The sequence below is a fragment of the Cygnus olor genome, chromosome 11 (assembly GCF_009769625.2).
Source record: "Cygnus olor isolate bCygOlo1 chromosome 11, bCygOlo1.pri.v2, whole genome shotgun sequence".
NCBI classification, from domain to species: Eukaryota; Metazoa; Chordata; class Aves; order Anseriformes; family Anatidae; genus Cygnus; species Cygnus olor.
In genome coordinates, this window is record NC_049179.1 from 8948719 (window position 1) to 8975093 (window position 26375).

A 26375-nucleotide genomic window follows, 5' to 3' on the forward strand; every position below is an offset into this window, starting at 1 on the left:
CAAAGATATTAAATTCCTGGCGGTTTTGTGAAAATAGGCAGGCAGATAAAAGCTGAGAGGTTTCCTCGTCTCGGCTGAGCCAGGCTGCGGCAGGAGCTGGGGTTCTGCGGGGCTCTGGAGAGCGAGGAGGGAAAACCATCAAAGCCCCAGTCCCGGGGCATGGCTGGATCGGAGGGTGCCTCTTCCAGGACGCTGAAATCAGCCGATCTGCAGGTGTCAGCCCCTGGAAAAGCAGCCCTCTGTAGTGCTGGTAGGCACCTAACGACCTGCTTCCAAGTAGGAAATGCAATTTCCATGGGAAATACGTGTTTTTCTTGGTGGAAGAATTAAAATATTCAGAAAGAAAAAAATCAAACACCTTTCTCTGCTGCGGTTCAGCACAGACCCGAACATTGCAGGTGGCTGAAAAAGATGACAAAGTTTGGCTCCGATCCCTCCGTGTGCTCACAGCGCCACGTGCCCCCATCTCCCTGGGCTGGAGGTGCCTCCAAGCACCCCAGCAGCACACGAGGGACCATGGCCAGGCAGTGGGACACAACCCACAGGTGGCACTTGGATGATTCTCTTGAAACGGTCTGCTTAAAAACCATGCTTTTCATTTTTTATTGCTTGCTTTTCCCCCAGGATGAAAAGACCCCACCGAGCCCATCCATCTGCATGTGGAGAGCCACCGGAAAAAATCCGGAAGCATCTTTAGCAAACAATTTCCACGTGGCACGTGCCTCTCCCCATGGTCTGCTGCCAGCTTCCTGGCAGGGAGGGCTCGAGCTGGGACAGGACATGAAACGGGAGGAGAGCAAGGGGCAGGGAGAGCAGAGCGAAGCCGGGGGCTTGCTGCTGTGCTGATTTTGCACGGCGCACGCGCGGGTTTTATTTGCATGCAGGCTGCGAAGCACCCACTTAGAGATGTCTCAAGACCTACTTGCAAGACCAAATAAAAATACCTCTCCTGGCCCTGGATCGCGAGAGCTGGGAAGGAGGTTTCCAAAATTGGCTCCCCTCCCTGCCTGTGCAGAGGCCGGGGCTGTGACTCCGCCGAGGAGCTGTTTGTAGGTCTCTGTTCGCGGGCTACCAGGCACGCAGCCTCGCCGCCCTCACCCCCAGCGCCCGCTCCCCGGTATAAATAGGGCTCCTTCCCGGGAACGTCTGGGTTGGAGGCATTACACAACGCGGCTCGGCGGCTCTTCTGCCCGCATCCCCTCCCTCTGCTGCCCCGTCTCTGGCCAGAAAGCAGCCCCGTGCTTCGGGAAGCCTTCCCCGCTGCAGCCGGCCCACACGGGTGTCTTATCAAAAGCCAAAGCTGCGGCCAGCTGAACAGCGATGCTCATAAACGCCTTACAAGGGAAATGTTAATGAGCACTGAGCGGAGGGCGAGAAAAGCCCTTAATCGCATTAGCTCCACTGCCAGGGCTGATGAGTGTCCCCAGGCTCGGCTCCCTGTCCAGCCAGGCGGCGCGAGCAGCCGGGCAAGCTCCCAGCCCCTGCTCAGCACCCCGCCAGAGCCAAGCCGATTCCTTGCCTGACCCCAAGCACCCCTCCAAGGGGACGGTGCTCACGCCACGGGGCTCTGAAGTCACGGGTCCCACCAGAATTCGGATAGCTCTGCCCAGACGGGAGGAGGAGGCACGGCACGGCTGCCCGGTGAGCTCTGATGGAGCTGGATGCTCCAGGGCGCGGCCAGACAGGGGGATACGGAGCAGAAACAAGCCCTCCCTTTGGGGACAGCCGGGCAGGGGACACTGTCCCCATGCCAGCTCATGCCGAGCCCCCTTTGCAGGGTGCAGGGAGAAAGGAGCAGTGCCAGAAGGTGACGGAGGCAGACAGCGTGCAGGAAGGCTCCTCTCCTGCTTTAACCACTGCAATTACCCATCCAGGCGGCCGGAGGGGAGGGGAGGGTGCAGTTTATGCACTGCAGCTCGGGTTGCATAAAGAAGCCACGTGCTGGGTTTTATGCTGGAAACGCTGCTCCGAGCTTGTGTAACTGTCTGCTTTTTTTTATGCGGCCAGGAAATTACGATATAAAAATATACATATAAAAATCACGGTTTCCCTCCGATTAAACAGCCACGTGAGCTGTGCCTTTTGTGCTGCCCTGCCTTTGGTCCCGCATGCCCTCCACGTGCACGCACACACGTGCCACTCCATGACACACGGGGCCGTGGTTTTTTACAACCTGCAGATCCCCCTTGGAGGAAAAGGTGGTTTAATTTTTATTATAACCTTAAAGAGGAGACTGGCGAGGCATCTCGGCCATAAATTTTGGAAGCGACATTTACGTCTGGGCACATTATAGATGGTGATGGACAAACCTCGAGCGCAGGGCCTCGGTTCAGAGAAGCAGCCATCTCCTGGGGAAGGCGGCTGCTGCTCCGGCTTGGCTCTGCCTGGAAGATCTCCCTCCTCTGCTTGTTCCCTGTCCCCAGCTTGTGTCCCCTTTTGCCTCGCTGAGGGCTTGGGGCTCTTGGGACACTTTCTGGTCTCCAGAGACATTATCTCTAAGGAACCCCAGCCTCCTGGTGCAGAGGGTACCAGCACAACCACGCTCCTCGCTCAGCAGCTCGCCCATGAAAGCGTTTCTGGCCAGCTCAGATTGCTGCCCATCCTGGCCAGGGCACAATGGCCGTTGCTGTAAGAGCGCAATAGATCTTCTTGGTCACCGAATCCAGCTCCCTGCTAGCCAGGAGCCTGCCAAGTTTCAATTTGAATCCACATAAAAGATCTCAACATCTGGGTGTTTAATTACCAGGCCTGGAAATCAGGCTCCGCAGAGCCCTATCAGGCTGTTCCAGCTCCCTGGAGCTGGCTGCGGAGCACGCCAGGACCGGCTGCGGGCAGCCCGGCACTTCCAGCCCTGGCTGAAGGTGCAAAGGCGGAGGGAAACAGAAAGTGGAGAGAAACCCAAGGCAGAGCTCGGGGGAGCAGGGACCACAGAAGCTCCTGAGCATGATGCTGGTGAAGCTGCCCCACCTCCTGTCCGTCTGTCCTGCCCTGCCCTGCACCCAAGCTCGCCCAGCCCCGTGCTGCTGATGTTATTAGGATACCTGACCGATCGCTCCGGGAAAACGGGCAGCAAAGTGTGATGTAGTTTGTGGCACAGTTATTTGCGCCCAGGAGAAGGCAGGTGACAAATTAGGAGGTGGCAGCCCCACTGTCACATCCCTGAGCTGGCCACCACGCCGCCCCACTGCCGATGTATGGGGCCACAAAGAGGCATCGTGCATGAACTGCTGGGGAGCAGGGCCTCTTGTGCCCAAAGGCCGAGAGCTAAAAGGCCGCGGGGTGTGGAGCTCATTAATACCCTCCAGGGGTGCCTGTCGTGGCCCCAGCAGCCGTGAGCATCTTTGCCCGTGCTGTATTTTGGGGTCAGCAGCCCAGCAGATGCGCAAAGGGTCCTGAGCCACCGGACCCCACAACGGCACCAAATGGAGGAGCTCTGCTTTTGTGCACACGTTTCCATCAGCGTGTTCTGGAGGAAGGGATGGGCAGAGCCAGCAATAAGTACCTTGGCTTTAGCGCTGACTTTAAAAGATTATTAATAGCAGAAGGAAGCCTGATGAAGCCGGCAGCCTTGGCAGGGCTGAGCAGCACCGACGCCAGCACCAGCTCGGATGGCACCGGGCTGAGCAGTGGCACCTCTGGGACCACTTTCCCTGGCAGCAGCAGCTTGCTCTGGGCTGTCTGGGAGCCTTAATTCCTCCTCTGCCCTGCCTGACGGCCTCACCGCACCCGACAGTCCCCGGGGACTGAGAATAAGGACGGGCATCAGGGCAGTGGGCACCAGGGGACATGTCAGCAGAGCTCCTCCAGCCCCAGAGGGGCTGGGAAAATCAGCAGCCGCGTTGCGCGCTTGGCCATGCTCATCTGCCTCCCCGGGGAGCTTTGGGATACGGCCACGGGCACAGCCCAAACCTGCCCCAGAGCACGCGGGTGAGGGAGGAGGCAAAGCGAAGGGCACAGGGACAGGCAAGTGGCAGGCAGCGAGGTCTGGGGACGGTGCTGCGACAGAGATGCTCACGGCCACCGGTGCCTGTTTGCCAGAGGCCCCCCAGGGGGCTGTGGCAGGCGCTGGGAGGCAGGAAGCCCCGAGCGGCCCTCCTCCCTCCCCAGGACGCTGTGTTTTCTGAAAGGCAGCTTACTGTGGGCATAAGGGAGCCCACGTCCTTCCGAGTTAAGCTCAAGGAAAAGGTCTAAAGATTTTTCATTGTTTTGTCTGGGCGAGCTGCTGGGAGCACCAGCAGCTCAATTTGTATTGATAAAAGCCTCTTGCCTCTGAAAACGTGGGACCAGTTCTGCCCCTGACAGGAAAACGTGGGCAATGCGGAGCCTCAGATCACAAAGCCCAGTTGTTTCTGTGCATTTCTGCAGGGCCACGAGGCAAAAAAACACATCTGACAGCATCTGCAAAAAGAGACATCGTGAAACCTGGAGACCGGCGGGCAGAGCAGGCTCCCAGCCCTTTCCATGGGCGGCACCGAGCCCAGCTGAAGGGCACCCTCGTCACCATAGCTCCCGCAAGGTGCTTTTCTTGCTCGCCCTCATTTGGCACCCCAAAGTGAGCTCCCGGCCGTGCTGGCACCTCCTCCGAGGTGCTGCCACGGACCACGGGGGGACAGAGCAGCGGGAGAGCAGGCAGCAAGCGTGCGACGTCCCCATCACAGAGGGACCGTGGGGCTGGCTGGAAGACGTCCAATTAGTTAACGAGCACTCCAGTGCTAAGCCTTGTCTGCAGTCAGTAATTAATTGCCACAAGACAAGCAGCAGCGCATACAGCTGAGGAGCTCGTGCCTGTCCTAAGGATGGGAGGTGTCCCAGAGGGTGAGTAGGACCCCGGTGCCACACTGCCCAGGCAATGGAGGTGGCACGAGCGGTCTCCGGTGGCAGGCGAAGGGGACAGCTTCTGCCCCAAACCTGTCCTGAAATGGTGGGGAGCAGCTGGCAATGGCTTTTGGGATTTTGGAAAAAGGGATGGATTTTGGAAAGGGACTTTGGAAAGGATGATCTGGATGCCCAAGAGACACGCATCCCCCTGTGCGGCACCAGGAGCGAGCACCACACCTGCTCCCCGACGGCTCGTACCAGGAGCTGGCACATGGGGACACGGAGCAGCAGCCGAGCGTGGCCCTGGTCCCCCACGTTCGTAGCAGCACGTCGCACGCCCGCTGCAGGCACGCAGCCCCTGCAGGCTCTGCTTCTGATGAGCAGCGCTGCAGTAATTAAGCGAAGAGGAGACGTCAGCCAGCCAGGCACCTCCCACTTCCACCAGCCACAATCACCCACTGTGATTTTGGAAACCCTGGGATCATTTCTTCACGTTTCTTTCCCTCCCCAGCACCCTGTTGCTTCTGCTGGGGACACCAGGCAGCTCCGTGGGCACGAGCTGCTTTGGCAAAACACCACCTGCAGCAAACACCGGAGCCAAAAGGCAGCACCGAGGGGTGGCTGTGCCCACCCCTGCGCCCAGCACGGGGCGCAGGGAGCGAGGCAGAGCTTTTGTCAGCCCTGCTTTTGGCTCTGCCTCCAGCAGAGAGGGGAGGTGTGTCGCTGCAAGCCTCAGCCCTTCGCCTTCTGGATGCGAGCAGCCTCCTGCCAGGCTCCTCCAGTGGAAAAGCAGCGGCAGAGCTGGGGGAAGGAGGAGGAGACCTCCTGCTGGGTGCCGGAACCCGCACCAGGGGGCTCTGCCTGGCACCGCGCGGGGGGAAGCTGCAGAGCAGTTCTGCGCCTGGCCACCGCGATGAATTAGCCAGAGAGCCGGGCATTTCACGCGGCTGCCTCGTCCCCTGCCAGCGTGCCAACGTGATTAATTTTCAGTGCAGATGAAGCTCGTTTATCACAGGCACGTGACGACCACGCGGCTGGCGGGGGCGAGCGGCGAGTGCAGGGGGACGAAGGCAAAAGGCAGCGAGGAGCCGCGCTCGTGGCAGCGCCGGGAGGAGTTTGCCACGTTCGGCCGCGATTAAGCACGCCGGGGAAGGAGAGCCCCGCGTGGGCTGGGAGCTTTTATCTCCGCTAACACAGGCGGCCGTGCGGCGGGAGGAGAGTAAGAGGATTGGGGAGCAGCAGCTGCGAGCCGATTACTGCGCTTGGGAGAGGCAACACTGCCTCTGCTGCCGTGCAGCCCTCTTCTCCCCTCGCTACCCTCTCCTTGAGGCTGTTTTCCACCCCATCCTCTCTTTTTTCCACCCCACAGCTCCTGGGAGAGGCACGTGCTCCTGCGTCCAGCATCGTCGCCCCGCGAGCAGCCACGTGGCGGCACGGCTCCGCTCGTGCTCCGGGAGGAACCGCCGGGAAGGCAGAGCTGCCTGAGCTCCCTGACGTCACCCTGCCCGGCACGGGGAATCGCTCTGCCTGCTCACCGCCCGCGGATGGGAGTTGCTGCACGTGCTGGAGCGGTGCCCGAGGCGGCTGTGCTGCTGGCACGGCGCGGCGCGGCACGGCACGGCTCTCCCGAGGACCAGCGTGCCGAGGCAGGGCAGCAAACTGTCCCCCGGCTCCGGGGCTTCTGGCTCCGATTTTTGCGCAGAGAATGGAGACACCGAGCGTTACCGCTGGACACCAGGATTTGCAAGCGGATGCGCAACAGAGGAGAAAGGCAGGAGGTGCACAGCAGGCACGGCACTGGGGTTGCACCGCTCCCGCATGGACAGCAGCCTGGGGAACCGGGAAACAACGCAGCAGGGACATCATTCAGGAAAGGAAAGCAATTTCTTCCATGCCCGAGCATCTAGTCTCAGCCTACAGAGGCAGCAGCCGTGGAAGCGACACAGCAGGAGTGTGGCCAGGCCACGCGGGCCACCAACGGCGGTGACAAAGCCTCGGGCCGGTGGCAGTACATGTGGTGGGACACAATTATCGGCCCTACAGGCAGTGCCGAGCAGAGAAGACGCGTTTTTTGCTATATTTAATTCTTAAAGAAAACGTGCCGAGAGGCCAGCCGGGAAGACGACGCGATAGGCGATGGCCCTGCTGCTTTGGGGGCAGCCCTGCTAATTTCTCTCAGCACAGAAGCGGTGCCGTTTCTGCTGGGTTAAATTACATTTAGAAAACCCGAGGTGACTTGGGAAGCGCGAGAACACCACACACAGAGGGGATTTAGGGACCAGCTCAAAGAAGATGGCAAAGGGGGGTGTCATGCTGCCCCGTGCCGACCACAATTCCCAGTCCGTGGGGATGCTGGGACACACGCACACACTCAGGCTCGCACCGCGCTCCTGCCACCCTGCTGCACAACCCTGAGCACAGCCAGGGCCCCGTGAGGCCGTGTCCCCAAAGCCTGGCCCCAACAACATCCGTGCCTTCAAAGGCATCCCGACCCGCGCACCCCTGCTGCCCCAGCACCCCCTGCACGTGAGGTGTTTCGTCCTGAGAACTGCACCTTTTTCTTGAAGACGCAGTTTTCAGAGATGGTAGCAGCATTAAGAACATATTTTTTTAAAAAAATAAAGGAACTGAAGGATTTTTGCCTTTGTTTACCGAGCTCCATGGCTGGAACAGGGACTCAGCCAGGCCTGATGCACCCCGCGAGCACCCTGCCGTGAAGCAGAAAGCGACCAGGGCGCTGCAGCGAGCCCGCTGCGGAAAGGTTGCAGTGACAGCACTGCCTGGCCCGGCACCGTGAGGCCAGGACCGCGACCTCTGACTTTCACGTTTCTTCCAAAGTGCTCCGATCATGCCACATCCAAACCCTGCTCCTCCGCCAGGTCCCCAGGGAGGTTTTGCTCCTCTCCCACCTGCTGCTTCACCCTCTGCTCTTTCCAGAGCTCCCAGTGCCACCCCCGAGCACCTCGGTGCGGTGGTGGCAGAGGCATCCCTGCTTTTATTTAAATCATCATGTCAATTACTCAACTGAAACGCGAAGTTCTCATCCGTCAAAGTTTACCCAGAAGGATCAAAGATGCCCACACACTTTCCCTCTGCAGATTACAGAAAGGCAGCGATGAATGTTTCCCAGCCAGCTTTCACACAGCACAGAAATAACCGCGCCAGCACGCACGCCTCTATTTGTGCTGGGCCAAAACGCGCCGGGGGCCGCATCCTGGGCTCCTCCCCCGGGAGCAGCACACAGGGAGCTGTGTGGGCCACATGGAGCAGCAGCAGCGGAGGTGGGATGGGGCGACCTCTCCGGAGCCTGGGCGATGGGGAATATAACCCGGCCATCACAGCCAACCTCCCCGCTCCGCTTTGGGAGAGCTCCCCGCAGCAGGAGGGGTCCCCTCCCTCGCCCCGCCAGCACACGGAGGATGCTCCAGCACCAGGCACGCCCGCAGCGAGGAGGAAACGCTATGGCACTTACCAGAGCCGAAATCTTGCGAGGACCTGCTGGCTAGGCACGGAACCTGGAAGGGAGCAGAGAGAGAGACGTGCTTCAGTGGGCTGGCTGCCGACAGCAGCGGGCATTTTAGAAGGGGGACGCGGGAGGGCTGGCATCGCACCAGCCCTGCGGGGAGGGGTCCTGCCTCCCAGCCACCCCCGGCAGCACGCGGAGCTGGCAGGGGGCTGCTGGCCGTGGGACAGCCCCAGGCATCACCAGGTTCGCTCGGTCTGAACCCTCCTGGCTCGGCTCTCAGCCACTGTGCTGGGTCGCTGCCAGGTGCCCAGGCCTAGGAGCAAGAAAACGGAGCCTTCCCCCTGCACCCTGAGCCACGTGGGCTCACAGGGGCTTTTGGGGTGGGCCAGGCTGCCACCTCCTCCCTCCACCTTGCGCAGGGCCAGCAGCCTCCGTGGGGACACCATCCTGGGGGGCACGTCCCGGGGGTCCCCGCCGAGGAGCACCGAGGCTCCCGGTCACGCAGGGCCCAGCATCCCGGAAGACTCGTGCTTCAGCAGAGGAAGCAGGGTGTGCGGGGAGGGAACTTTTACTCGCTTTTAATCCGTAAATTAGTTCTCGCGCCCAGGCTTTGCATCTGCTGAGAGCCTGCTGCCCCTTCCCACGCCAGCCAAGGCTGCGCACCCGTGCCGAGGAGCTGCGTTGTGCTCCTGCTGGCTGCTCCTGTTTCTTACTACTCTCCGTGCCAATAGCTGCGATGGGGCGCAGGCACACCCCAAAACAGAGTGATGCACTGCTGGCACCCGCCCTGGTCCAGCACTTAGCGCTCCCCTCTCTGGTGCCTCACCAGCCCGGGTACGGCGCTATGCAAATCCATGCAAAGGAGTCACAACAACTATAAATATCCGTGAAAAATCTTCCCATAAATACGAGGGAAGGGGAATTTACAGCACTTTCTTTGGAGATTTCTCCAGGTGTTCCCTATTAAGCCATTGTGTTCGTTTGCATAAGTATTCCTCAGACAATAACGCACGGGCTGCAATCAGTTACCGGCTCTGCAAACAGAGCAGCGGCAGGCGCGCTGCACTCCAGCAGCCAGCCGTAAAGATGACAGACGGGCTCCTGACGTCACCAGCTCTTTGGGGGGGGTGTTTTAAATCAGCCACAGCCAGCAACAGGTTGTGCTCACCCGATCCTACAGCGGGAGGACGAGGGGACGAGCTGGGACCCGTTGGTCACGTCGCCAAGGGACAGCCCGCTGCTCGGTCCCTGCTCGGGGATGCTGCCTGGCATTGCCCTGCTCCTTCGGAAGAGGGAAAAGGAGCAAAGTCTCCCTCCCTCCCTCACCACGCATCAGGCCTCATCCTGAGCAGCTCTTGCGAGGCTGCTGTTGCGTTTTTCAGATGTGACAGCTCTTTGCGTGTTCAACGCGTCCCTATCGCGGCTTCCGTGTCCTTCTGGGGAGATGGGAGGGAGACAGGAGGAAGAACAACACATTTTCTCCCCGCACGAAATTCCGAGCATGTCCTCCGCTGAGTGCAATTACTGTGTATATGACTCCTGTAATCTGGCTAATACAGTTTAGTATGCTGGAGATTAAGGGATTTCGGACTGCAAAGTCCATTTCATCCAGCCAGGCCTGCGCGAGGCGATGCCAGCAGAGAAATGCTCCTCCAGAGGCACCCGGACCGAGCCGGGGCAGGTGCCAGCCACACCACGTCCCCAGGGGGCCCTCAGCAGGGAGAGCAGTCCCCACACTGTCCTCCCCGGGCAGGGAGCATGGGGACAGCACTGCATCGCCCCCAGCACTACCAACCTGGAGCTGGTGGTGCCCAAATTCAGCATCTGCAGGAGCTGGCGGCTCTTGATGGCCACGGCCCCAGCTGGGACCCAAAGAGGCTCCTCGGGGCTGCTCCTGACCTCGTGCCCAGCAGCGGGGGAATATCGCTGGCCATACAGCACACACAGCCCGTTAGGGGATGTTCTCCGCTGGCTCTGCGTGCAGCGCAGCCGGCTGGGCTGCCCAGGTGTTGGAGTGGATGCATCTGGGGACACGACAGAAATGGTGAAGGACTTGAGCAGTCACGGCACCGCTGCTTCGAGCGCTCTTCAGGCAACAGGAGAAGAGCCTTTATCTCCAGGCTAGAGAGTTAATAACAGCACAGGAATAAAAACTCAGCTTTGGCTGAAGCAATGGCTTGCAGAGAGGGAAGCTGGAGCACATGGCAAGCCCCAGGGCTGCAGGATGAGACAGACAGAGGGAAAACCTGCCCTGGTTCCTGCCTTGTAGACCTCCTGCACAAGGAGGTCCCCCAGATAAACCCCCTTGGGGGTCAGCATCCTCCCTGCCAGGTGAACAAGGGCACAACCCGCACCCAGACACTGCTCCTGCCCAGGGGATGCCATGGAGGGCTGCCTCCAGCTCCTCCAGCCCGAAGCAGAGAAGACACAGGGTTGTTCTGCAAGCACAGACGACCAACATGGAGCAGGGAGGTGGCTTTAGGGGGTAAAAGCTGCCCTTCCAGGGCCGCCCCATGCCCCCACGCAGGCTCAGCCCCAGCCAAGCACTAGCTTGCCCTCGTGGATGGATGCCTGGCTCCAAACGTCAGCTGTTACGCAGTGTTGTACAGCGCAACCCCACATTGTCGGGAGATACCCCAAAGCTATCGACACATCTGGATGCAAATGAGCGTTTAAGCGCCCCACACGGTTCCGTGCATACGCAATGGATTTACTGTGGCTTCTCGTAGCGTTAGGAGGGATGAAATAAAGCAGCCGAGCAGCAATGGGCAGGTGGAAGCAGCCACCAGCCGACTCGAGGGCTTCAGCTGGGAAGGGAGCTCTGGAATAAAAACCAGCGGTTCACTAAATTCTCCACCCTACAGAAGCTTCCCCTATATGTACCCCATCTTTTGGCTTCACAGCATCCTTCTGGGTACTGCCGCTTCCCCCGCAGGGGAATTCAGAGCGCATACAAAGCTGCCCAAGAAGCAGCTCCTGTTCACTTGGTGCCCATTTTTCACCCAGCAGGCTGCCAAGAGGTCTCTGCCCGCCGTGTTCTCCCAGGAACCGGGGCCGTGGGCTCTCATTTCAGACGGGCTGTGCAGGGGAGCGAGTTCACCTCTGCAGCAGAAAGCCCATATTTTACCTGACGAATTGAGCTCGGCCCGAACCTCGGCTTTCCATCAGGAAGTGTTGGCACAGGAAATTTGTGGCCGGCCCTTTCCATCAACCCGCGCGGCCTCCGGCATGAGGAAGGGCTTTCGGATAGCGCTGCGCTCCTCGAGGCAGCAGATGAATGTCCAGCTGGGGAGGGTGGCTGCGGGCTGAACCCAGACACGCTCGGACTCGAAAATAAGGTGGTTTTTAGACACGGGTACCAACGACTGGAGCAGGAGGAAATCTCTGCCTTCAGATATCTCAGGGGGAAGACAGGGTTAAAAAAAGAGAAGAAACAATCCCAGGGAAAGACTACAACACCTTGAAACCTCTTCCTGCTTTGAAAGGCAGGCCTGGAGCAGGGAAAGAAAGCCTCATTACCATCAGAAATCCTCTCTCCCTGCCCTTACCTCCCCGCTCATTTCCATATCACAGGGCACACAATGCCTTTCTTCTCCGGGAAAATGTCCCATTTTGCAGAGACCCATGCCCAGCACGGCAGTCGGGAGACGGGGAACAAAAGCCCCAGTCCAGGCAGCACCGGTGGGTGACTCCTAAGACCCTTATCGCCAGTCAGGGACAGTTTTTATCATTGTTATTATTACCAGACTACTTTATCTTTTCTTTTTCTTAGCTTCGAGATTCCTTAGTCAGTCAAATAACGCTCAGGCATAGCAGAAGCAGCAGAAAATAAAGCATTGTAAGGGGTTCAGGAAGTTATTTTCATCTTAACGAACGTGTGAGAAAGGTTGACGAGTCTTTATTCTGCTCTTAGGGGATCGTCTGTAGGTTCCCGGCTGATACGGGGAAAAAAAATTAAAAGCATCAGAAGAAATGACAAGAAGAAGTAAAAGCCACTAAATGTACGTGATGTGCACCCCTACAAAGGGTGCTTGGAGCCGGGAGTGCGCAGGGTGCTTTGTCCCAGCCAGAACCAAAAATCTGTGGTTTTCCACAGAAAGTGCCCCAAACACGAGCCAGCCCAGGCGGCACCGGTCCCGGCCATCGCTCCCACAAGCAGAGCCTGGAGAGGAGATCCTGTCTCAAACCCTACTGCGCACACCTCTTGCGCGCAGAGGTTGCAATAAGAAGACCAGGAGATGCTGAGCTCCCAGGGCCCTGCTCCTGCCTGGCCATGGGGTGATCCTGGCCTCTCTCAGCGGGGCTGTTTCCACACTGAGCGGGGCCACCCTGCCATTTTCCCATCCCAAAGCATCGCAGGTGGAGCAGGGTGGGAAAGCAAAGCAGTATGGACGTGGAGCAGCACCCCTCCAGGATCCATGCCCCACGTCGCTGGATTCATCCTGCTCCAGTCTGGCTGCTCCGATAAAAGCAAGGTGAATCCAGCTGTGCACGGCAAGTATTTCCTACGAAGACCTCGGGAAAGGGAGCTGGGGCTCCTGGAGCAACAACAAGCACACGAGGCTGTTTGTGGGGCAAGGAAGCCTCCCAGGACGCAGTGCCGGGGGGCAGAGCAGCGGGGTCCTGGCACCCCGGGGGTCCTGGGGGTGCTGGTCCCTGGGGTTTGAGGTCCCCCAGCCAGGGGGAGCGGGGGCCAGCCCGCACCGCGCCGGCTGCCCAGCGGCTGCGCCGCGTCGCGCGGGGCTGTCAGCAGTGATTGATGGCGCGGTTCAGGAGGAAATAAATTTGCAGGCTTTCGCAGGAGGTGAACTGGGGGGTGTATCCATCTTAAAGATACTTAATGAATGTGCCTCAGCACGCCGAGTGGCAGCAGATACATCTCCGCAGCCAGCGCTCCCTGCGCTGCTCCTTGCGAGGTGCAGGCGCAATTTAACAGCTTCTTATCGATTTGAGTTACGCTCCCGGGGCCCCGGCAGCACCTGTATTGCCCCGGCCCAACAAGAGCCCTGTGGTCACAGTGGGGTCTTGCCCAGTGCGAAACCACCCGCCGCACACTGCCTCTGGGGACAAAGCCGGCTGTCTGGGCAGAGAAGATGTCCTTGTGGCCTCCTTGAAGCACACCAACGTTCGTACGGGATTCGGCTCAGCCTCAAGGGAGAGGACGGTGCTGCGCTGCTGGAGCCTGCCCAGAACCGAGGTGGGACAAGAAGGATGGTCCAAAAGGGAGATGCTGCAGTACTGAGAGAATCAGAGAATCATAGAATATCCCGAGTTGGAAGGGACCCATAGAGGTAGGAGGGGAACTGCAAGCAAAATAAAAGAAAGGCAGACCTTACGGATGACACCCTTGCAAGAAAGACTTTGGAAAGCCTTCGCTTTTAAGGCAAGAAAAATGGCAATCAGCAGTTCTGGCGCGTGGCTTTGCTTTGTTTTTCCCTCTTTCCCTCGAGGGGGAAAAAAGAAAGGAAGAAAAGCAGCACAGAAAAGCAGAGCCCTGCCTGACCTTTCTGGCTACGCGACCTTGTCTGAATCACTGGCTGGTAACAATGAGTGAAATGCCAGTGCCCCGGTTCCTAAATACCAGCCTCCTCTCGGGGTGGAATGCCAGCTTTCGGATGTGTAAATGCCGCCAAGCAAATGTCACCCTCCCCAAGGTGTCAAATGCCAGGGCGGCTCGGCCTCCGGTGGGCACCAGGGCTGGGGCACGGGGAGGGTGGCCGTGACCATGGGGTCCTGCCCAGGACCCTGCCAGCTCCTCCAGGCTCTGCTCCGCTCCAGTGCTCCCCCACATCGGTGGCACGAGGCGTGGGGAGGGCAGGATCCTGTCCCCTCGGTGTCCCGACAGCACCCCAGCTTGGAGAGCTGCCCTTGATGTTGGTTTTCACCCTTCTCAAGTGCTGCTCCCCAACACATCGCCTATCAGACCTTCCAGAGCGGCCAGCTAACCAAGCAAATCCAATTTTAAGATTGTTTCGCATCCAGACGACACGGTTACTTCCAGTTTTCTCAGATAAATGGAAAAACAAGTGAGTAGCAGGAGATATTGCCATCTAACGAGTTTACCGCTACCTGGAACTCCTCATTTTCAGCGAGCACTACTGTTGCTGCTCTTAATCCCATTTATTAAACACGAGGAGTCATCAAGCACGCCTTCGTCGTGGCACTGAGCAAAAGCAGCACCTATGTAAAGCCAGGGATGTTTGCCACATTTCCTCCTGCAGCCAAGGCCTTGCTGGACACAGAGCCACGTTCTCCAGCAGCTCCCCCTTCCCTTCTCCCCGCTTGGCATCGGCGTGGGCTCGGGAAACCCATCCGGAGCAGATTTGTTCACCCAGCCCCGGGAAAAGTCACCGGGGGCTGTACAAACACCGCCAACCTTCCTACCTGCCGCCGGAAACACGATGAGCCACGTCAGGAAATGAAGTTGCTTTTTGTCTTGTGGGATTTGGAGCTTTTCTCTTTCCCCACACCCACACCTTTTTTTTTCCCCCCCGTAAATGTGTGAAACAATTTTACCACCTTTTTTTTTTTTTTTTCCTTTCAGATACTCCTCCTCTCCCCGGATCTCGCCCTTCCTGGCATTTGAAAATAGCTCACGAAAAGGAGGAGGAAGAGGTGGAAAAAAATAAAATGAACCGAGTGGGGATGAAAAAACAGAAGGGGAAAAAAGGGAAAAATACAAGAGTGAAAACATACTTTTAAAAGCGAGTCAGGCGTGGCCGATGGCTTCGACTTGAGCACCCCAGGCTGCCTAAAGCTCCCCTGGGCAGCACAGCACCCCCTGCCCACGCCGGGCATGCGTCCTGGTGCCATCCCCAATGACAAAACCCTGCCCCCTGTGCTGCACAGGTGCGAGAAGGACATGATGCACCCTCCTGGCGTAGATCAGATGAGGATGACCTTTTAACCTTTTCCTCTGAATTTTGCAAGCTTAGGAAGGCTCTTGGCATCCTGTCATTTGTTACACAATGGACAGAAAAAGTGGGGCATGCATGTGTAAGGCACGCACCCTGACACACCTCGGCGGGAGAACAAGCCCCTCCAGTGACTCCGAGCATCGTTTGTGACTAGAGCTGGTTGGGAACCTGCTGTCGAAATGGGTTTCCTCCTTGCACAGTGCTGACTGCCGGAACGGAAATGTTCGGAAAAAACATGTCGGATGTGATAATCCTCTGAGGAGCAAAGGCAGGTGTGTGTTCCTGAGCTGCGTGGCCAGGGGACGGGGCTGGACCGGGCGCTCTGCTTTCAGCACAGCTTGGGTGCCCACCTCCCATCCCATCCCGTCCCGACCTGTCCCATCCCATCCCATCCCGTCCCATCCCATCCCATCCCATCCCGACCCGTCCCATCCCGTCCCGTCCCATCCCATCCCATCCCGTCCCGTCCCGTCCAATCCCATCCCGTCCCGTCCCGTCCCGTCCCGTCCCGTCCCGTCCCGTCCCGTCCCGTCCCGTCCCATCCCGTCCCGTCCCGTCCCGTCCCGTCCCATCCCGTCCCATCCCCTGACCCCCGGTTTGCGCTCCCTCTTGGGGAGGGGACGACCTGGCTGTGTTTGGGCAGGAGAAAGGGGCGAAATAAACAAAGGAGCAAAAGCAGAAACAACTGGGAGACTCCCTAATGGCCTCTCTACATGCTTGCTTAGGATTTCTTATTTTCTGCATGCAGCAGCAGCACTCATCCTGTCCCCTGGGACGCACGTGCAAGCAGAGCGAACGCTGTCACCCTGCCTGGCAGGGACAGGGACATCCAGACCCCGCCGAGCCGTCCCCCGCCGCAGGGGCAGGACGGAGGGAGGAGACGCTCCATCAGCGCGCTGGAGTCTGAATGTGAGCAGACGCTAGAGGGACGCTTCTCAGCTTTTTTTCCTTTAAAACTAGATAAATAAGCAACCCTCACTCACCACGAAGCAAACGCCCCGTGCCTGGCGCAGGAGGGGCCGGGGGAATTTCTGCCGGCAGCAGCGTGGAGGGGAACCCGCGGCTGGCAGCGGCAGGGGGCCCGAGGAGCATCCCCGAGGAGCACGGCTCGGCAGGGAAGCGCCGAGCACCCAAAGGATGCTCCCCACCTCGCTCAGGGGCGCTGCGAGCTCCTCGCCTCCGGCACAGCGGGAGCTGGGAGGGGAAGCACGGCTCGTCCTGCGTGACACGAGCACCTGGACATGTCGGGGAACCCGGGGCTGAAGCCCGGCTCCGACACGGCACCCCGCGTTAGGGCTGGGATTTTCAGCAGCGGGGAGGGAGCAGAGCCCTGCCGAGGTGTGGTGCTGTGCCAAACCAAGCGGGCTCTGTCCATCTGCGCTGCTGCCGCGTCCCTCAGCACCAAGCAGCCTCCGAAGCCGGCCAAAATCCCGAGACCGTTTGGGACACCGAGCGTTTCTCCGGCTCTTCTCGGGAGCTGTCACCGCCGTGCTCCCCCCTTCCACCCTCCCACTTTTTCCAGCTGAACCAAGGAACAAACAAGCCCTCGCCCACTCCGAGGAGGTGGCTTGGCAGCAGCCGAGGAGAGGATGCTTGCTGCTGGGCGACAAGGCACCGAGCTAACTCAGCACAGCCAGGCGATGGGCAGCGAAGGCGCCCCTTCCACGAAGAGCTCCGCGCCCAGCGCTCCTTCTCAAGAGGTCTCGAAGGGCTGAGCGCGCACTTCACCGTGCACCCGCTTCCCGCGCGCAGGAGCGACGCTTGCAAAGCTAATCATTTTCTAGTGCATCTTCATTAGCCTGGAAACACTCCGCTGCTGGCCTCCCGCATCTCCACGGCTGCTGAAGTCCTGGTCCAGATTCTGCTCTCGTGCACGTGGGTGGAAAGGCACTCACTCGCAGCCGAACTGAGGTTGCAACCTCGGCCCTGCACCGTGGGGTCTGGCGTGGAGCTGGGTGCTCAGCCCCAGCAAACTTGGGGTGTGCAGCCCCAATCCCTCCCCTTGTTAGCTCACGAGGCATCTCTGGCACAGAGCTTCAGCACAAGGCGTGCACCTTTCCCCTTCGTTTCCATCAAAGCCGCATGCAAAGAGGCAAACACCCCGAAATACACCTCAGTGCTTGCTCGCAGGAGAGCCTCTTCCCAGAGCAGCAAAATTACTGTATTAGAGGACAAGCACAGCCAGGCACCACGCAGAAAGCCCTTCCCAAGCCGAGGACAAACCACCGCCCGTTCCCAGCCGGCAAGCCCTGCTCCTCGGCAGGCAGCAGCACCAAGGGGGGCACCCTTCTTGCCCTGGTCAGCAGAATGGGCTTTGCAAGAGTTCCGGGAATTCCTCATAAATCTGTGTCTGAGAAGCACTGGAAAAGAGCCAACTCTCTGACCCCGCCTTTACCTTTGCCTCCGGGCACGACTGCAAGAAGACAATTCCAAATCCAGGCTGAGGATATCCTGCCCAGCCTGCCCCAAATCTGGCAGAAAAAAAAATCCTCCTGTGCTGCAAGGCTAAAGCTCCCGCCTGGCGACGAGCCCGGGCCGGGCCTTTTCGCAAAGCAGGTCTCGGCAAGGCCACGGCGTCCCCGTCCCCAGCAAACCCCATAAAGCCCAACCCAGCGTCCGTGAGGTTAGGAAAGGGGAAAGGGAAAGGATTAAAAATAGATTACAGCTTTGTTTCAACCGTTGTAAACTAAAAGGTCCCCCAGCAGCCACTGCTGAGCCAAAAAGCCCGCCTGCGTTTCGGGCCACGAGGCACCCGAGCAGCGGCTGTATCTTTCATTAAAAGGCTGGTTAATATTGCAGCCTGCTGATGCGGGCCTGTTTGCCCACGTCCGGCTGCTGTTTCTTCACTCTCCGCTGCCCATCCTAACAAGCAGGGCGACACGAAGGTAAATAGAAAATAAATTATCCGGCACTTAGGACAAACAAACAAACAAGGCCGGGGAGCACCCTCCCGACTTTACAAGCCCGACGGCTGGTGGGGAAGGGAACTCATTTTCCTGTAATGGGAGATGACTACACTTCGTTAACTCAAACTTTCTCATTAATCACCTTTGCATTGCCTCTGTCTGCCTCGTCGCTGTCAGGCCGCAATAATATATGGAGAACGTTCATTTATTGCCCAGCTCCCCGCTCAGCAAAGATACACGGTGCGGCAGCGATGGATTTACCCTGACACCCGGCTCTCGGCACAATAAGGCTAATTTCAACACGCGGCTGACTCAAACCCTGTTTTCCTCTATCCCCTCCTTTCATTCCATTCTGCAGGCAGCAGGTGCCGGGCCTGGCAATTAGAGGTGACAGGCGGCTGCAGGCAGAGCACCGCCGCTGTTGTTGTTCCAGCGTGGGTGCTGGTGAAGGCTTCTCCCCTCCTGCCTGTTTCTCTCCCGACAATGCCCAGCCACAGCCACGTCGCTGCTGAGCAGAGGATGCTGGAAACAGCCGGGATTTCCCCACCAAGGCACGAGAGCGTCGTGGCCACGGGTCCCATCCGAAGCAGGAGAGCCGGCGGCGCCGTCCCGCGGTGCGCCTCTCGGTTTCCCCGTGTTGGGTTTGACACCCCCAGTGTTTCACAACCACGTCGTGTTTTGTCGAAATCGTATGCAAAGCGCTCCTCCAGCCTCCCACGCGTCTGTTTATTTTCCAGCGGGCTCTGTTTGTTCCAGGCTTGCTCCTACAAGGCGGGGAGGGAGGCAGTGGGAGGGGGACGCGCGGTTGCAGTGCGGTGGCCGGATCCTGCTGCGGGGCCACAGGGGCTCAGGACCAGCAGGGATGCCCCATGGATCTGCCCAGCATCCCGGCCCATCCACAGCTGTGAGCTTCCAAGCAGAGAGGCAGAGGAGGATGCAGAAAGCAGGCAGAGCCGGGGGGACGCTGCCCTTGCAGCCCCAAGGGCTCCGGCAGAGCCCGGTGTCTCCATTTTGCAAACTGCACAGCAGCCCCTCCATGAAGTGACAACTGCTGCTAAAGCAAAGCCTGGCCGCAAACGAGCTGCTCCTTTTTTAAAGGAAAGGATCTGGGATTAACTAATTCTTAATTAATTAACAGGGACTTAAATGTTGATAGATGTCGAATGTAGAAGAGAAAAAAAGGCAAAAATCCCTTGTTGGACAGGTTTCTTCGCGCAGAAAAACCTTTCAGGGGATTAAAAAAAAAGTCATGCTCGGATGCAGCCGCCCCCCCACCCACTTTTTGGCCCCCTCCAAGCTCTCTGCATGTGTTAAATCCTGGGGAAACTGAGGCAGGGCTGGGCGTCCTGTCCTTGCTGCCAAGCAGGAGGGATGGTGACCAAAGCCTCAGCTTTGAAACAACAGGAAAAATGAAACCTACGGTGACATCCTTTGCAACTGAAAGCATCCAGTAAGGGGAATCTTGCCCCAAGGAGGGGCAAATAGGGCTGGTGGTGTTCAGCCACCGCTGTGCCACCGCAGTGAGCAGAGACCCAAGAAAACTTGTGGTTTGCCCCAAAAAGCCAGCAGCTATGCATGGGTGAGAAACAGCCACACACAAAACTGATGACGCAGCTTCCACGGCTCACTAACATCTCATCTGAAAGCACTCCGATGCGTTGCATTACCCTGAACATTAATGGAAGCCATGTATTAAAAAAAATAGGTGTTAAAATCGGAAATTGCCATTTCTCTGTTCATTGTTGCAACGATCCCTCGCTGATCTCTGAGTCGGATCCACGCTTTAAAAAAACCCCACATGCGCACACCGGGCCCTGGGAAGCAGAGCGCTGGCGACGCACGAGGCCATCGATTAAAAACCCACGCAGGAGCTGGAAATCACGAGCAGCAGGAAGCATTGCCAGCCTGGATGCAGCGTTCTGCGCTCTGCCCTCGGTGTGGGGCATGGAAAAACATCCAGAAAGGTGCTGGGGGTCTCCGGCCACGCACAGCCTCTCCATCGCTCGGGGGGACGCAGCACCGCGCGCCCCAGCTCCCCTTCCCGTGCCGGCTCGGGAAAAGGGGCAGCTCCCAAAGGCTTGGTGAGCACAAAGAGGAAAAGGACTAGAGCTTCCACATTTAGCACGGGATTTCCACCAGCGATGTGCACCCCGAGGGTCTGGCGCTGGGCTGGAGCAGGGAAAAGGAGGCGGCACGCAAGCACCCGCTGTGCAGCGGGGCCAAAGGGAGCCGGCACTCGTCCTCCGCACCCGGCTCCGTCCCCGGCGCGGCGGCAGGATTAAGCGCAAGTTATAATTAAGACTGGATGTTTGAAGAGAAACATAATCTCCGTTCCGTGGGATTCGCCGGCACAACAGTAATTAACGTCTCATTAACATTCGCCTAATTAAGCAGTTTATGAAAGTGGGTAGATTTGCATACTGCTCCACTTCAGCTCGGCTGCGCTGGCTCCGCTCACACGCCACCGTTAACCCTTCCCCTGCACAGCGCGTCTCACCCGGGCCCGAACACCCCCTCGCCACCGCCTCTGCTGCGGGCACAGCCTCCCAGAGCCTTGCTCCTGCCCTCCGACGGCCATCTATTTTTAAAGCCTTTGGTTGCTTTCAGTGCTTTGCCCTGGATTCTCTCTATGCCTTCATCGCAAACAAAGAAGCCTCGCCAGAATTTCTGAGGACCTGCAGAGTCAGTCTCCTCAAACGCTTCACGCTATGCCCGCTCACTTCCAAACCTTCTTTGTTTAATGATTAAAAACGGTGACTTCAAGAGCAAAGAGCCGCTCCAAATTCCAAACAGCAACTTAAAGGATGTCTCCGCAGCTTCCCAAAATGCTCTGACACAGACCTCGTCCCTCTCCGTTAGGGTCTTCCTGTTTCTTCCTCCAAAGCAGCGGAGCAGCTCGGACAGGAGCAAAAAGGGGTAAGGAACAGCTCCGAGAGCTGCAAGGTTTTCCACACCACATAGCTTTAAACAACAGCTTAAAGGCTTGCAAAGGGACCTCGTGGTCATTGAAGGCAAACCAGCGAGGCACTCCCAGAGCACCGAAAAGCCCCCAGCCCCTTGATGTGCCTTCCCTCCCGTAGACAGCAGGGAGCTGGGATCTCCTTTAAGCCCGGGCAGGTCCCGGAGCAAGGAGCCACCGCTTGGGACGCATCCCGCACGCCTCCACGCGGCGATGTCACTTGGAGAGCTGGCCGTAACGTTTTCCACTGCTAATACCAGCTTTCTCTTCTGGTGTTGGATTAGCAAAGCCGCTGCATCCATCACGAGCTTAGACAGAATGCGTGCAACCCTGCCTTTTTTTGCTTTTCTTTTTCCTTTCTCACTCCCCTCCTCCTAAAGGGGGAAAAATGAGCTCTCTCGTTAGCGGTTAATGCCAGGAGTCAAGATGCAACTTTGCAGCAAATACAGTGGGGGAGAAAAATTCATGACACAGCCTTTCATTGAAAATCAATAGAGCCCAGCCCTGCCCGTGATATACGCACTCAATTTATTCCCCGCCTGGCTCGCAGCACCTTCACCGCCAGCCTGGCAGAGCCGCCCCTCGACGGCAGCGAGGGGAGGGCACGGGGACTGTCGCAGATGTGCTGGCGCCCTACAAAAAGGGGGCAGCTCTGCGCCACGGAGAGGCCCCAGGCGCTGCGCGGGGCTCCAGCACCCCCCTTTGTGCCGGAAAGCAGCACGGCCCTCTCTGTGCTGCTGCAGGAGACCTGGGCAGCCTCGCCAGCGTCCGAGGAGGAATTTTGGCTGCCCCGGCTGGCACGCTCAGCTAACGCACGTGTCCCCGCACGGCGTCACGAGCACGCAGGAGGTGGGGACGGCCACCAGGCCCTGCTGCAAGCACCCACAGCGGCAGAGCTCCGGGCTGGGTTTGGGCAGAACCTGCTCCGTTCGCCCGGCTGCACACGCGTGATACGGAGCCGAGCAGAGCAAGGCAGATTTCATTTTGCTCGAGCTCGGCAGCGGCAGCCAGCGAGGCCAGGTCCTTGCTGGAGGTGGGGAAACACGCAGCCTGTGCTTCTGGGGCAGCTCACGAAGCTGGAGAGCCCTCTTACCGAGCGGCCACCTCCCCCGGCATGCTGGAATAGCTCCGTTCAACACCCGCAACGACCAAACTACACCTGTGAAAGCCTCTCCCCACCCTGACGGGCTGCCCCGAAACAGGGCAAGCATTTCGGAGAGGGGCTGGGGCCCCGCATGGCCCCGTGCCCCCGCTGCTGCAAGGCAGCATCCCTCCCCCAGCACAGCACAGCACAGCACAGCCCTGCCCTGGTGCTGCAAAAGCAATTTCTGAGTTTGCTTCCGTCTCCCAACAGGTGCCTACAGCTAGAGCAAAGCGCTGCTCCCCAGCTCTGCCGCCGGAACGCTCCTGATTTGCACTTAAAACCCCTCTGCCGTGGAAGCACGTCTTCATTTTCCCCTCTCCACGCAGCTCTGGAGCCTTCCTGGAGGGGCCGCGGCCATCTCCCGCCACCCCACCCCCCTGCACGCCCTACAAACAGCCTGCAGACCTCCCTTCTTGTTTTTACAGGTTAAAAAGGGGTGGGGGCATCTTCAGTTTTCCTTTGGAAAGGGCTGGAAACAGGGTGGAAACATCTCATCCCTCCGAGGGGGCTTTGCTTGCACCTTGAGGCTTCACAAATCACCGCTGCCCCACACCTGGAGCCAGGTGCTTGCACAGGTCGATGCCTCATTCCTTCCTAAACATCCTTTTTTAGGGTTTTTATGGGTGCGTGGGTGCTGGGGCTTGCTGTCCACGCCCGGGGCTCTGCAAAACTGCCTGACCTACTTTCAGGGGCTCCTTCCCCTCCCCGACATGCAGACACCGCATTACGGAGCAAGATCGTGGCTGGGGTCCCCTCCCTACCTCCCCCCCCGCGACGTGCCCAGGCTGGGGGCTCGCTGCCTCCCGCCCCCTTCCCCGAAATATTCCCAGCACATCGCAGCCGAGAGGAGGATTTATTGCTCGCCTTATCTGCGCCTAATCCCAGCCGGAGCACCGTGATGAACGGAGCCGGCTGAACACAGGGCCTCTCACAAGGTCTCGGTGTTGGCAACTTGGGGTTGCAAGGCGGGGGGAGCAGCCCCCCAGAGCCCCCGCAGTGCAGGGGGGAGCTCCCCAAGACACTCCTTTCGGGCGGGTTAAAGAGGGTGCAGCAAGCACCCATCTGAAGCTGCGGCCAGGGGCACGGAGGGGGGCACAAACCCAGCCCACAGCACTTTGTCTAATCGATGGTAAGCAGTTTACCCACTGCTCCTCTGCAGTGCGGGGAGCCCTAATTCAGGCATGACCTGAATCTCTAACGGGGAGGGAGGTGGGGCCGGCAGGCGAGCAGGGGGAGAGGAGAAATGCCACGGATGCTAATTTGTCCCCGTTCCCTCTCCGCGGCTCGGCTCCTGGGAGAAAAAGCGCCTGCTAAATCAGAGGGACCCCCACGGAGCAGAGACCTGGGGGTGGCGCGCGGAGAAATCCCTCCCCGTTCCCCAGCCAGAGCAGAGCAGGTGGAAGGACGGGCACAGACGGAACGACAGCGCCACTGGTGTCGCCAGAGGAGCCTCCGGTCCCCCGCGTGGCACCAGCAGGGCCCGATCCAGGCACCGTGGGGAGGGAGCGGGGGGGACACGAGCCAGCGCAGCCCCAGCGCGGCCGTATCCAGGTCAGCTCGGGCTGTAAAAGCAGGGGGAGATGCTGGGAGCGTCCCGCGGCTACGAGGCAGAGGCCGGGGCCACCAGCGTGCAGAGCAGCCCTGCCCTGCAAGGGTGCTGGCGTGGTGACGGGCTGCGCAGCACCGCTGGGGGGTTTCCAACGCAACGCCCCCGTAAGTCCCCGGTGCCCAGCACTCCCTGCCCATTTGCCAGAGGGAGAGGGGCTGTGGAGGGAGGGGGACGAGCTGCAGGGGGATCCAGGCTGCTGGCGGGGTGCAGGGGAGACGTGCAGGGGACGAGGGGCTCCAGCACAGCCCCAAATGCAGGGAAAATGGAAAAAAAAAATCAGTTGAAAACCCCTTGATTTTTCGAGTTAAAATCAAGTGTGTCACTTGGGTAACAAATTGGCCTGCCTGACTGGCAGAAATAGCTCTGCTAAAATACCTCTCTCTATTATCTTTTTTGGGTTGCCTTTCCCAAATGAGTTCAAGAATGGGGAGGGTTTGCAAGTCCCTGTGGACAGCCAGTCTCTCTTTTCCCTTCCCTGCACGGAGCAAGGTAATTATCTGCCAGGAGCCCGGCTGCTGGATGCCTGGTTACACCGCTAATTAGCGGGAACGAGCCAGTCCCCCAGGGCACGCGGGGCCTCCCATCCCGCTCTGCCTTCCTCGCTGCCCGCTCCTCCTCCTCTTCCTCCTCCGCACAGCCCAGCGGGCAGGGCCCTGCAGAGCACCCAGCACAGCCCAGCCACGGCCTCCCAGGGGCAAAACGCCCCTTCCCACCCGAGGGACAGGGGACAGGAGGACGCCCAAAGCCTCTCCACTGCTAAGAAGGCACGAGGGCTGGCAGCGCTGAGGCACCCCTGGGGGCTGCCAGGGCTCGATGCCGCAGGCAGAGGGGACAGCAGCTCGACAGCACGCAGAGAGACGTGCTCCCTGCCCTGGGTCAAAAACTGCTGGGTAAGCCGAGGAGCTCCAGGTGCAGCTCCTGCTCTCCAGATTTACACCCGGCCCTTCCCACTGCCCCAAAGCAGGGAGCGCAGCCTGACGATGCTCAGCCAGGACTTGGAGGGGAAGCCGGCCCCAAATCACGACTCCAGGAGCTCTGCTGGCCTGTCAGCTCCCAGAGGTTTCCCTCACCATCTGTACATCCTTCCCACGAGGACAAACCCTCCAGAGCAGGGTCCCCAGCAGCCCCCACTTGGGGACCCCATCCCCTTGGAACGCAGCAGCCCCCAAACCTAAGGACCTGCTCGGAGGCTGCACCACCCCAAACGAACGGTAGGAAGAGACACTCACCCAGACACAGGTCCTGGACGACTCAAGCTCCTCTTCCCATGTCCCCCTCTCAACCAAGAGCAAGAGCAGCGTCAGGGTGAGCCGACAGCCACGGCTCCACCGCTCTCCTGCGCTCTGCGCCTCCAGAGAGAGCCTTGGAGCCGCTCAGCCTTTGAAACAAACTCCCCTCCGCAGCGAGGCATCAGTTGGTGGGTGCTCTGCACGCCTTTGGGATTTTTTTCCCCCCTTCCCTTTCTTTTTTTTCAGAGCGTTTTGAATGTGCAGATGCCCCAGCTTCTTAAAATTCAGCCCGGGGGCGTGGGAAGTGTTTTGGAACTGGCCCAAGCTGTCTGCTCCGTGCGTGCGCGCTGCTAAAAACGAGCCACCTCCAGCCCCCAGCCCCAGCCTGCCCGGCAGCGTGCCGTGCTCCGAGACGAGGCCGCCTGCACCCGCCGAGGGGGATTTGGGTGCCGGGGGATGCCGGGCAAACTTTGTGGGCAACCTTTCAGAGAAGGTCAGCGAGCATCGCGCCGGATTGCAGCCCTCGAGGCGATGTCCCGGAGCCAGCAGCCGTGGGGACATCCACGTTCCCTCACCCTTCCTCCTACCCCGTTATTATTTTGGGGCTGTGCCATTAACACGCGTTTAGGATACCCAGCCTGGGAGTCCTGCCCTCCAGCCGAGCATCCCTGCAGCAGCGCCGTCCAAGTGAGCGTAACGCTTCTCCTCCCAGGCAATTCCCAAGTGCTTCATGAACAAATAAATGAGCTACAGGGATTTAACGACTTAACCTGTGAGGCACCGCTGGCGAAACCCAGCTCGTCTGATAGCGCAGAGCAACGAGGTAGCACGCAGCCCGCTCTGCGGCGGAGCAACCAGGGAGGGCAACAGCGTCTCACCGGTTTGCAGCAGTCCAGCGTCTGAACTGGCAAGATATTCGAAGGAATATAAAAAGCATTCGACCTGCCCTTGCAGGCTGTGCGAGGCGGTAGGGCCTCAAGGGATGAGATGCCACCACCAGCAGGACAGCCACGCTCCAGCCTCACAGCACAGGCTGCTAGAAACCAGAGATGAGGCTGCTTTTTTGTGGTCTTTTATATCCCTTCACCAACCCGAGCTCATCAGTTCCGTGAGGGCAGGCTCCCTCCCTTCCTCCAGCATCACTTCTCTGTAAATTTGGGTGAAATTCCTCCTTTCCTATCAGAAACACGAGGTTTCAAACACGCAGAACGCTGAATTTGAAGGCTGACTTTTGTTGGGAAGGTGCCTGTCTCCTTGTTCACAAAAGGGCTCATTTTTCCTGGAAAAGGGCCCAGATTTTGAGTGAAAGATCAATAACGTGCAGAAA

General features: G+C 59.0%; 1 protein-coding gene across 1 annotated transcript in view; it reads right to left on the reverse strand.

Annotated features, from left to right (window-relative positions):
- Positions 1-26375, reverse strand: part of LINGO1 (leucine rich repeat and Ig domain containing 1) — a 126365-nt gene that overhangs the window by 74693 nt on the left and 25297 nt on the right. The window contains exon 3 of the mRNA XM_040570642.1: positions 8291-8333. The gene's annotated coding sequence lies outside the window, so the exon portion shown is untranslated. The remainder of the gene's footprint in view (positions 1-8290; positions 8334-26375) is intronic.